At 42.7% G+C, this 10,410-nt stretch overlaps 1 long non-coding RNA gene across 1 annotated transcript; it reads right to left on the bottom strand.

Annotated features, from left to right (window-relative positions):
* Positions 1–3,525: 3,525 nt before the first annotated feature.
* LOC143930482 (uncharacterized) lies at positions 3,526–10,127 on the bottom strand. Its single transcript, XR_013262781.1, has 2 exons — positions 9,590–10,127; positions 3,526–3,777 (listed from the first exon to the last, which is right to left on the bottom strand). It is a non-coding gene; the product is annotated as an uncharacterized LOC143930482 (long non-coding RNA).
* Positions 10,128–10,410: the final 283 nt, after the last annotated feature.

Here is a 10,410-nt window from a genome sequence, read left to right as displayed (position 1 = left end):
TATCAGACATGAGTATGTACAAACTGGGCTGATATTGCCTTCATCACATGTACATGCTTTGGGGCTGCAACCCCTTCATCTCAGACACTTTACACAAAACACGTACATTGATCCCCCATGAAGGGAGATAGCGCATGTTTACACACTCTGTGCATCTTCCAAATTAGTAATTTCGATAAATACAACATTTTGTTTTTAAAATAGCAAAAATAAAACCCTATCTAGTTTTTGGTGTTTCACACTCTCCCCAAAACATCAATGATGTTCTTCATTTTATTTTTAACATCATTGATGTTTTGCTGGATATTTTCCAAATCCTGATTGCACCCCATTATCTCCCCTATTAGGATCTGGGCACTTTCACTGGTAAAACGGGAATCTTCTTCCACATCACCTACAAAACAAAGCAAAAAAACACACCATGTAATAAAAATATGGTGACATACGTTGCTGAGCTTACCGGAAGCTGTGTTCTCCGACACTCACCTGTTGTGGTGACAATTTGCCCAACCTCCACGATCTCTCCTTCATCCTCCTCCTCCTCTCCCCTATGAGAATGTAAACAAAGAATAATTAGCACACAGAGGGCAGAAATAGGAATCTGAAACATTGCTTGGAAGTGTCTTACAATTGTGTTTTTTGGCCGAGTTCCAAGGTGAGAACATTATTGGGGACACTTTGTTAAGCTGAAATACTTACCTGCACTGCAGAAGGATGTTTCTTACGAACGAATGAATCCATGAACTTGAAAGTGGCCATTTTAAGATGCACATCATGAAATCAAAGCACATGGAGCAGTATGCAAGCAAGAATAATCATATGAACACACGACAACTACTTACTTTTTTTAAGAACACGCTTGATCCTTAGGTACTGCTCATGCTCCCTCAGTTTCAGGTCTGACTAACGTTTTCTCAGTTGATCCTTGGATCGGCGTACCCCAAAATTCTTTTGAAGAATCTTCACAACTTTAGACATGATCTTGGCCTTTCTGATATTTGGGTTTGGGTAAGGTCCATACTTCCCATCATAGTCGGTCCTGTTCAATATGTCGACCATCTCCAACATCTCTCCAAAAGACATATTTGAGGCCTTAAATCTTGTCTTCCTGGATCGGGACGTTTCAGGCTCTGGGCTTTCCTCACCCTCCCCCTCGTTAGTGGAACTATTATTAGTGCGCACCTGCGTTCTCTCCGCCATGTGCTCTCTCCACTGCGCCGTAAGCGAAGGGGCAGGGAATAGCTTAGAAAGAACGTCGTGGGCGGAGTTTCATGCATGCACACTGTATATAAAACGCAACATGCGTGTATCGTCCGTACGATCTGGGAAGAGAGTGAGGCGCAGACGTGACGAACGTGCAAACGAAGGTAAGATTAACTTGGTGTTTCACTAGACTAGACGGCTTCTATATAGGCCGATGTTGGGACAAGATTAGGAGGGTTTTTAATGGCATTATTAGTATTTGAGGGTTTGTCTTGTGTTGTGTCTTGCAGACAATATGGATCCATTCCAAAATCAAAATTTAATGGGGCTATTCCTAGAACTCTACAAGGAGATGCCCTGCCTGTGGCAGTTCCACAACGAGTTTTATGCCGACATAACAAAGAGGAACGCAGCGCTGGAGAAACTGCTTTCTTTGGTGCGGATCATGGTCCCCACGGCAGACATGGCCTATCTGAATAGGAAAATTGGGGTCATGAGGATTACATATTTCAGGGAGAGAAAGAAGCACCTGGAGTTCTTAAGAGCAGGAAATACAGATGCCGTTTATTACCCCAGGATGGTTCACTTTGACAGGCTGCATTTTCTGGTAGACCAGGGGGTACCCAGACCACCACTCAGGCCACCACTTTCCAGTCTTCCTTCAAGGCATCCTTCACCCCCAGTTGAGGCTTCCAACGTCCAACCTGGGCCTTCCAGGCAGCAACATGTGGTGGGGCCCAGCTTGAGACAGGTATTGCATTGTTGAACATATTTCTTGTGATACATTTAATGATGTTAACTAGATGTTCTTATTGATCAGTAAGTTGTGATTTATCAAAGTGGTTTACATCTCAAGAGACAGTAGTGACCAAAAATTATTGGGACGGGAAAGAAAAATGCTGGGCTCAGAATGATAGTCTGTTCTATTTGGTAACATTCAATTATCAAAAGCCAGGAGCACAAAATGGTGTGATTGATGATAAAAAAACTAAAACTATGTCCCCTTTTCATACACAGGAAGACCTCAGTCGGGGGGAGGGTGTGGCAAGTGGCAGCCAGGAGGTCGACCAACGCCCTCCTCCTCCTGCCCCAACTACAGGAGCCCAGCCACAGCCTCGAAGGATGCCTGGTGGGAAGTGCCCAAGGACGAGGAGTGAGTGATGGCCTGGGTTCAGTCTGGTCTGCCAGAAGATGAAGCCTCTTGAAGAACCACATCCTGGGGACATAAAGGGCATCTGAATTTCCTGTTCTCTAGGACTTCGGGACCAGACTTCTCTCCCTGAGATATGTACTCCTCAGGCCACCTATTTTTTATATTCTAATTTGTTCATGTCTGCCCTGGGGGCCAAAGGCTGCACCAAAGTAACAAGTTTCTCAAGCGCTGCGTTCCTCTTTTTAGTTTATTGAGACCAAAATAAAGTTTTTTTTGATTGATGAAATACTTGTGTGTGTGTGTGTGTGTGTTTTCCTTCCAAAAGGCCAGTTTATTTGTGAGCAGGCAGGTACATTTCCCAAAAAATAAGTGAAATGAATAACAAGGGGTACCAACACTAAACAACCTCCTGTTGATTAAAAAATAAAAACAAAATCTCAAAAATACAATAATGTTGTGGTAGGTTTACACACACAAAACACCCCAAAAAAGGAGAAATGAGCAAACTGTCTTTAAAGGAGATTTTTAGGAAATTCCAAAAAAAAAGCATCCAAAAAAGAATAAACAAAATATAAAATTGTGTAGATGTGACGCAAACTAAAATTGTATTGCTGAAATGGTTAAAAAAAGAGTAATGAAATAAGTTCGGGAGAAGTGTGTGTGACTATGAGCATCAAAAGAAGTTCGTTCTTGCAGCATTGTAAAGAACAAGAGAATGCGCTTGATGAAAGAATTTTTAACATTGCAGCGCGACGAATGTGCTATATCGCTACGAGCAGTAGTTTTACCTGAACGAGCGCTTCCGTGTCGGAATTTGAATGTGAGCATGCGTGGCACCTTGTCCGTCGGAGTAGCCTACACATGATCGGAGTATGTCCGATCGGACCAGTTTGACGGAAAATATTTCCAGCAAGTTGGAAAACTTGGTCTGACGGATATTCCGACGGAATCAGTCTGATGCATACCACACACAGTCGGATTATCCGACAACACGGTCCGATAGGACACATTCCGACAGATTCTCCGATCGTGTGTACAAGGGCTTAGATGGGATCTAAGCCCTAATGATTGTTAGGTGTGACCTCAACAAGTCACCTATTTGTCAGGTTATGTTACCGTTTCCCAATTGTTAGTTAGAGTTCTTATCTGAGCAAAGAGACACAGAAGTATTCAGTATTTCTGCTCAGAAGTCCGTCGTTAACTCTGACTGTCTCTGACTGACTGTGGCTCTGAGGCTTCTTTATTACATCTTTTATAGACAGAAAAGGGCAAACATCAGCAAATGTAAAAAAAACAACATTTTTAAAGTAAAGACAATTCTCCGGGTGTTATCAGCTGATAAGACAATCTTCTGGGCGTAGACTGCTTTTTAGGGCTGATGCGGCCTCTCCTTATGCGTACGTGACTAAAGATGACGAATCCTTATTTTACAGAGAGAAATACAAGTAATTAGTAAGACATAAGGTCAACCATTTTGTTTCAACATATACCTTAATCCTTACATTTCCCCCTTTGACATCACCCCTCCCTCTTGCCCTGGGTCCACCTGAACAAGTTCTAGTCGGCCTATATCCAGAGTACTCTCCCTGACCGCGAGTTGTCAGAGGGGTATACACCCATCCCCCTGGACAGTACCAACATCTAAAATTCAGGAAGAGTGGCTTTTCTGACAGATGGGTGATGTCAAGAAACTAAATCTACCTATCTTCACAAAAGTTCCATCTTTTCCGCATCATTTACCTTGGCTTTCTTGCAAAAGCATATGAGCAGTTTAAAGCATGCATAAAAGAAAAATACGAATAAGAGCACCACTATAATCGTCATTGCTGCCTTCTTAACCCAAGAGAATAACCCTGAGAAACTAAAAGTTCCACCAAACGGATCCCAGTCGCGACCAATATTTCGGGCCTTCTCTTGTAAATTCTTTACTTCCATACGGTGTTGTGCAATGATGTCATAATAATCAGGTACCTCAATGCTGGTGTTATGTATCCAAGTACAGCACTCATAGTCCTCAGTAGTTTCACAGAGTCCTGTCAGTGCTGCACTCATACTTTCAATTGCTAATTCATGTAATTCTAATTGTTAATGCTACTGTTAGCAAGATCAGTATAGTTTATAGGAACTGCCATCAGTGGTATACTTGCTGTGCTGGGGTGTAATTTGCTACAAATCCAACATTTCTCATATCCTGACTTCTGGGCATAAGCATATTTAAACTTCAGTAATAAAAATTTTTTAGAAAATCCTTCATCCTTGTGTATTTTATTCTGTGAGGTAACCAAACTATTAGCCAGAATTACTGAAACAATAAAAAGATACATGTTGTCATTTGCCAACTGGCTCCTTTTTACAATGAGAAGCGTGGATCCAGGTAGGTTTCCCTTCCAATTTCACTGAGGTTGCTGTAATCAATAGCACCTGGAAAGGACCTTCAAACCTTGGTTCCAGTGTCTTTCTGGTATGTTTCTTTACATACACATAGTATCCTGGTTGTAGATCATGAGTACCTGTGACAGAATTAGGGTCTGGAAGAGAAGAATACACACTCTTGTGGATTTTAGTCAGACGCTGTTGCAACTGTATTACATACGTAGTTAAACTATCACATTGTAATTGCATACTTTGAGGAAAATATAAACCTAATCTAGGTGCACTTCCAAACAGTATTTCATATGGGGATAACCCTGTTTTTCCTGTTGGGGTGTACCTAATAGAGAACAAAGCTAAAGCTAGGCACTCAGGCCATGGTTTGTTCAACTCCTCCATAGCTTTTTGTATTTTCAGCTTGATTGTACCATTTACTCTTTCTACTGATCCTGAACTCTGTGGGTGGTAAGGAGTATGAAAACTTTGTTGAACCCCTAACATTGCCATCACATTTTGCATTATTTCTCCCGTGAAATGTGTCCCCCTATCTGATTCTATTGTTTCTGGGAGACCAAACCTAGGTATCAGCTCAGTAATCAGTTTCTTGGCGGTGGCTTTTGCCGTAGCTGATTTCACAGGATAACTTTCGGCCAGCCTGAAAAATAGGCAGATGCACACGAGAACAAATTCAAAGGGGCCGCTCTTAGGCATTTGTATGTAGTCAATCTGCAGTCTCTGAAAGGGATATTGGGCCCGGACCTGATGTTTACGTGGGGTTTTCACTCTCTGTCCTGGGTTATTAATCAGACAGATTTGGCATGCAGCACAGTAGTTCCTTGCAGTACTACTGAATCCAGGGGCTAGCCATCCTTGGCTTACAATCCTATACATAGAATTGGAGCTGACATGAGTGGGTAAGTGAACAGCCGCTGCCATTGCTGGGTATAGAGAACCGGGTAGACATATTTTGTCTCCTTCTCTCCATACATTGTCAAGGCCTGGTGCAGCTCCCTCTTTAACCCAACGGTCCTTCTCAATAGCCCCTGCTTGTTCCTGTAGTTCCATTAGCTGCTGCCATGTGGTTTCGGGCATACTCACCTGTACCGTGGCTAAGGTCTCAGGGCTTACTTCCCCTAGAGCTGCCTTCTTTGCAGTTAAATCTGCAAATGCGTTTCCTTTTGCCTCAGTTGTTTTTGCGCTCGTGTGTGCCGCTATCTTCATGATGGCTACTCTTATAACCTTTTGAAGATTGTTCAGGACTCTTTTGATTCCTTCACCATGTTTAACAGGTGTGCCTGCTGCTGTAAGGTAACCTCTAGCTTTCCATATGTGGCCATAATCATGTGCCACACCGTAGGCGTATGCGGAATCAGTGTAAATGTTCCCTTCTTGTCCCTCCAAGTGTTCTAGGGCTTTCTCTAGAGCGGTTAGTTCCGCTTCTTGTGCCGACATGTGTGCTGGTAGTGACTTTGCCTCAATTACCTGTGTGTCCGTTACCACAGCATAACCTGTGTGATATTTACCTTTGTCATCGGCAAATCTACTACCATCTATGTACAGTGTGTGTTCTGCATTTGCAATGGGTATGTCTGTGACATGTGGGAACCCCGTGGTTTCTTGTTCCATAAGTTGGAAACAATCGTGTTCATCAGATGTTATGTCATGAAATGAAAGTGTGTCAGAATCCTGAGTATCTTGTGCTGTATCTACACCATTATCATCATTACTCCCCCCTGTCAAATCTGTCTGTAATGGTAAAAGCTGTGCTAAGTTAAAAGAAGTGCATCGCTGAAAGGTAACATTGGGGGGTAGGAGCAAAGTGCATTGTAGACGCAGCTGCCTTGCCATTGATATGTGTTTTGGTTGGACCTGTGATAAGATGGCGTGTATGTCATGTGTGGTATGTACCACTACAGGATTGTCTAAGACAATTTCTGAGGATTTGTCAATGATAATTGACACTGCTGCAACTGCTCGTACACAGGACGGTGATCCTCTAGAGACAGGATCGAGAGCCGCCGAGAAGTATGCTACCGGCCTTTGTTTGATGTGTTGTTGTGTCAACACCCCTGTTGCGTGTCCCGTGATTTCAGCAATGTACAAATGAAATGTTTTGGTATAATCAGGGATCCCGATCGCAGGTGCCGAAATTAGTAACCTTTTTAAGGTGCTAAAAGATTCATGACCTGCTTCTGTGAGTACATAGGGTACTATTTTCAAGCAATCATATAATGGCTGCATCAGAGAACTGGCATGTGGTATCCATTGTCTACAATATGATACCATTCCCAGAAACATACGAAGTTGCTTAAAGTTGCGTGGGATATTCATTTGTCTTATGGCCTGGACTCGGTTTTCAGTGAGGTGTCGAGTACCCTGGGATATACAGTGGCCCAAAAAGACAACCTTTTTCTGGCATACCTGTAACTTAGTTCTATTCACCTTGCACCCTTTTTCAGCCAGGAATTGTAACAATGATAGAGTGGCTTTTAAACAAGTATCGTTATCCGGACAACATAACAATAGGTCATCTACATATTGCAACAATACACAAGTGTCAGGTGGTTGCCATTCCCCCTATTTTTACTTTTTAAGGTTTAGTCAGTGGGGCATCGGACAAAAGACCGTCATAACCACTTATGGGTATGGTGTCACGGGACGTCATGTGTGGAGGGACTACTGAATCAGACAACAGACTGCGTGACGCTCCTGTGTCAACCAAACAAGGAATATGTTTACCTTCCACCTTCATCAACATGTGGAGCATTTTGTTCTCTGATTCAGCTAGGACTGGGGCAAGTCATGCGGTCGGATCGTCCCTATCATTGGTACGCCTCTGTCTGTAGTCCCTCGTGTCTCTGTCCGTGTTTCCTTCCTGTTCGTCTTTTATCCTTTTCCTACAGTCTCTTTTTATATGTCCCACCTTGTTGCAGTAATAACAGGTAAGAGGTTTACGGGAGGAATTCCCTCCTTCATTGACCCGGGCAACAGTGTTAACTCCCGGTGTCCTTCTGGGTTTAGTTTCTGCTAAATCAGCCTCTATGCCTTGTGCTTTCTGCAACAATGTTCCTCTGTCCCGTATGGCTCTCCATTCGGGAGTACATGCCTTCAGTTTGTCACCTATTTGGGGTACTAGTCCTTCCATAAACTGTCGATTGAAAGCCCTAATGGTGACGGGTAAGGCTAAATCTAGACCTTCGTCAGCCATCATGCTTTCCATGTTGAGGTAAAATTCTGTAACAGTCTGACCTGGGGCCTGTTTTATGGGCGCTGTCGAACCCCTTTCCTGCTGTTTCCCTTGGCAAAATTCTCGTAACTGAGCAATAAACAGGGGTCTAGAGTCTATATGACGAGGGTGTACTCCTGGTGGATCTGCCGCTGGATCCCCTTGTGGTCTATGTGGAGCAATTTCATTCATAAATTGATTAAACATCGTTAGTGTCATTTTATGTCTACATATATCTTCCCCATCTTGCCAAGTTGCTTCATGTGTGTCTAGTAATTGTGTCACGAATCTACAGAATGCGGCAGGTTTTGCTACGGGATCAGGAGCATTCTGTATTAATGCCATAAGAGTGTCAGCCGACCAAGGTGTCCATGTCCTCAGAACGACTTGTCGGGTCACTGTGGGTGGCTGTCCTGCTTGACCCGCATTTGGATTATTTACTTGTATTACCCTAGTCCGACTATGGACTGGAGCTACGGGCTCTGGTCTTTGAGCGCCGCAATGTACACATTCCTGTGCCCAGTCTGTGTTCTGGGTACCGCATACTCGGCATACCCATCCTCTTCCTCTTAAGGAAGGATAAAGTTTTGGTCTTTCATTACCTGGTGTGGTGGTGTTATAAGGAGGTGGAGTACCTCCCGTATTAACCCTATCGCCGGGAGCAGAAGGAAGACTTTTGTGTCGGACCTTCATATCCCATCCACCCTTTTCCTGACAATACTCCCATCCCTCCTCTTCAGCCCTGTTGGAAACCTTAATTAAACATTGTATTTGTGATACCCATCCGTTCTGCAATATCTCTCCCTGTCTGTCTTTCTTTATTTCTTCCCAACCTTCTACACTTAGCCCATTTTCTCCATCCATCCCCAATTTCTTGAGAATCCTATTTGTGCCCTGTGCCTTATCCTTCCCATACAACATTGTAATTATGTCTTTAACAGCATAACATTTCTGAGATTCCTCCTGGGGTTTACCATGTGTCTGGCCCATTTTGACAGTCCTGCCTAGGTGGCGTTTGGATCACTTACTAAGTGTCTCGTTGCCTTCTCCTCCTAGGGTGCCAAAATACTAAAAACCTCTCCTGGATGAGATTTCTGAAATCGAATTACCTTATATGCTAGCCAACTGACAAATATTATGACCAGACTGACGGCTACAACATATACAAGCATTCCCTTTTGGTGGCCAAACACATATGACTAGGTCTCCGGGACTTTGTGGAGACCTTTATTCCCGTCCCATTACCATGGAATCTCTCAGCATTCGTTTCTTATTCCTGCTTTATCGAGGCAGTCAGGACTTATACTTTCAACCCGTTTTTAGGCTCATGAATCAAAAAGCGTATATCAAACTTAAGTGTCGGACCCCCAAAGTACTCTTACGAGTTAAGGGCGCATTCCGTTACCCATTGGGATGATATATGTTTCAATTCACACCATACAAACAGGGCTTATCTCATTCACAACAGACAGATGACAAGTAGACAGACAAGAAACAACGGTAACATAAGCCAAAATATTAAGTTCAAGACCCGCATACTACAGAGGTTGGTGTTTACCTGAAGAACAATTCAGACAGATCAGGTGGGCACAAATCTAAGAAGCACAGAGTTTATAAGAAAATAAAGCTTTTCTTACCTGCGCAGGATTTGTCTGTGGTTCTTTGATGTGCCCGACCATTTCGTTCCGTCCTTATGTTCGTTCGCCTCTTGTAGTTTCTTCAGCGAGTCCCTATTCGCGGCGCCAGAAATGTTAGGTGTGACCTCAACAAGTCACCTATTTGTCAGGTTATGTTACCGTTTCCCAATTGTTAGTTAGAGTTCTTATCTGAGCAAAGAGACACAGAAGTATTCAGTATTTCTGCTCAGAAGTCCGTCGTTAACTCTGACTGTCTCTGACTGACTGTGGCTCTGAGGCTTCTTTATTACATCTTTTATAGACAGAAAAGGGCAAACATCAGCAAATGTAAAAAAAACAACATTTTTAAAGTAAAGACAATTCTCCGGGTGTTATCAGCTGATAAGACAATCTTCTGGGCGTAGACTGCTTTTTAGGGCTGATGCGGCCTCTCCTTATGCGTACGTGACTAAAGATGACGAATCCTTATTTTACAGAGAGAAATACAAGTAATTAGTAAGACATAAGGTCAACCATTTTGTTTCAACATATACCTTAATCCTTACATGATGGACTAGAAGATGCTAAACTGATTATGGAATGTTATCAATTCTTTATTCAATGTTGCTAGAATTGATTATTTCCAGAAGGAAAACAAAGTTAAACATATTGGATTCCAAAATATCTGCATTGAAAGAGAGTATGATACGTTTCTCAGACACGCAGGAATATGAGAACAAACCCAACAGTTAGAATAAAATTTTAATAAGTATGATAATGAGCTATAAAATATATCAATGAGATTCTAAAGAATATAAAGAAGGTAAGGTATATCAGAGGTA

This window comes from Lithobates pipiens, unplaced genomic scaffold (genome assembly GCF_037356315.1).
Source record: "Lithobates pipiens isolate NorthernLeopardFrog02 unplaced genomic scaffold, aLitPip1_a1.2 Scaffold_25, whole genome shotgun sequence".
NCBI classification, from domain to species: Eukaryota; Metazoa; Chordata; class Amphibia; order Anura; family Ranidae; genus Lithobates; species Lithobates pipiens.
Note: the sequence above shows the minus strand (reverse complement) of the source record. Positions and strands in the feature narration are given on the sequence as shown.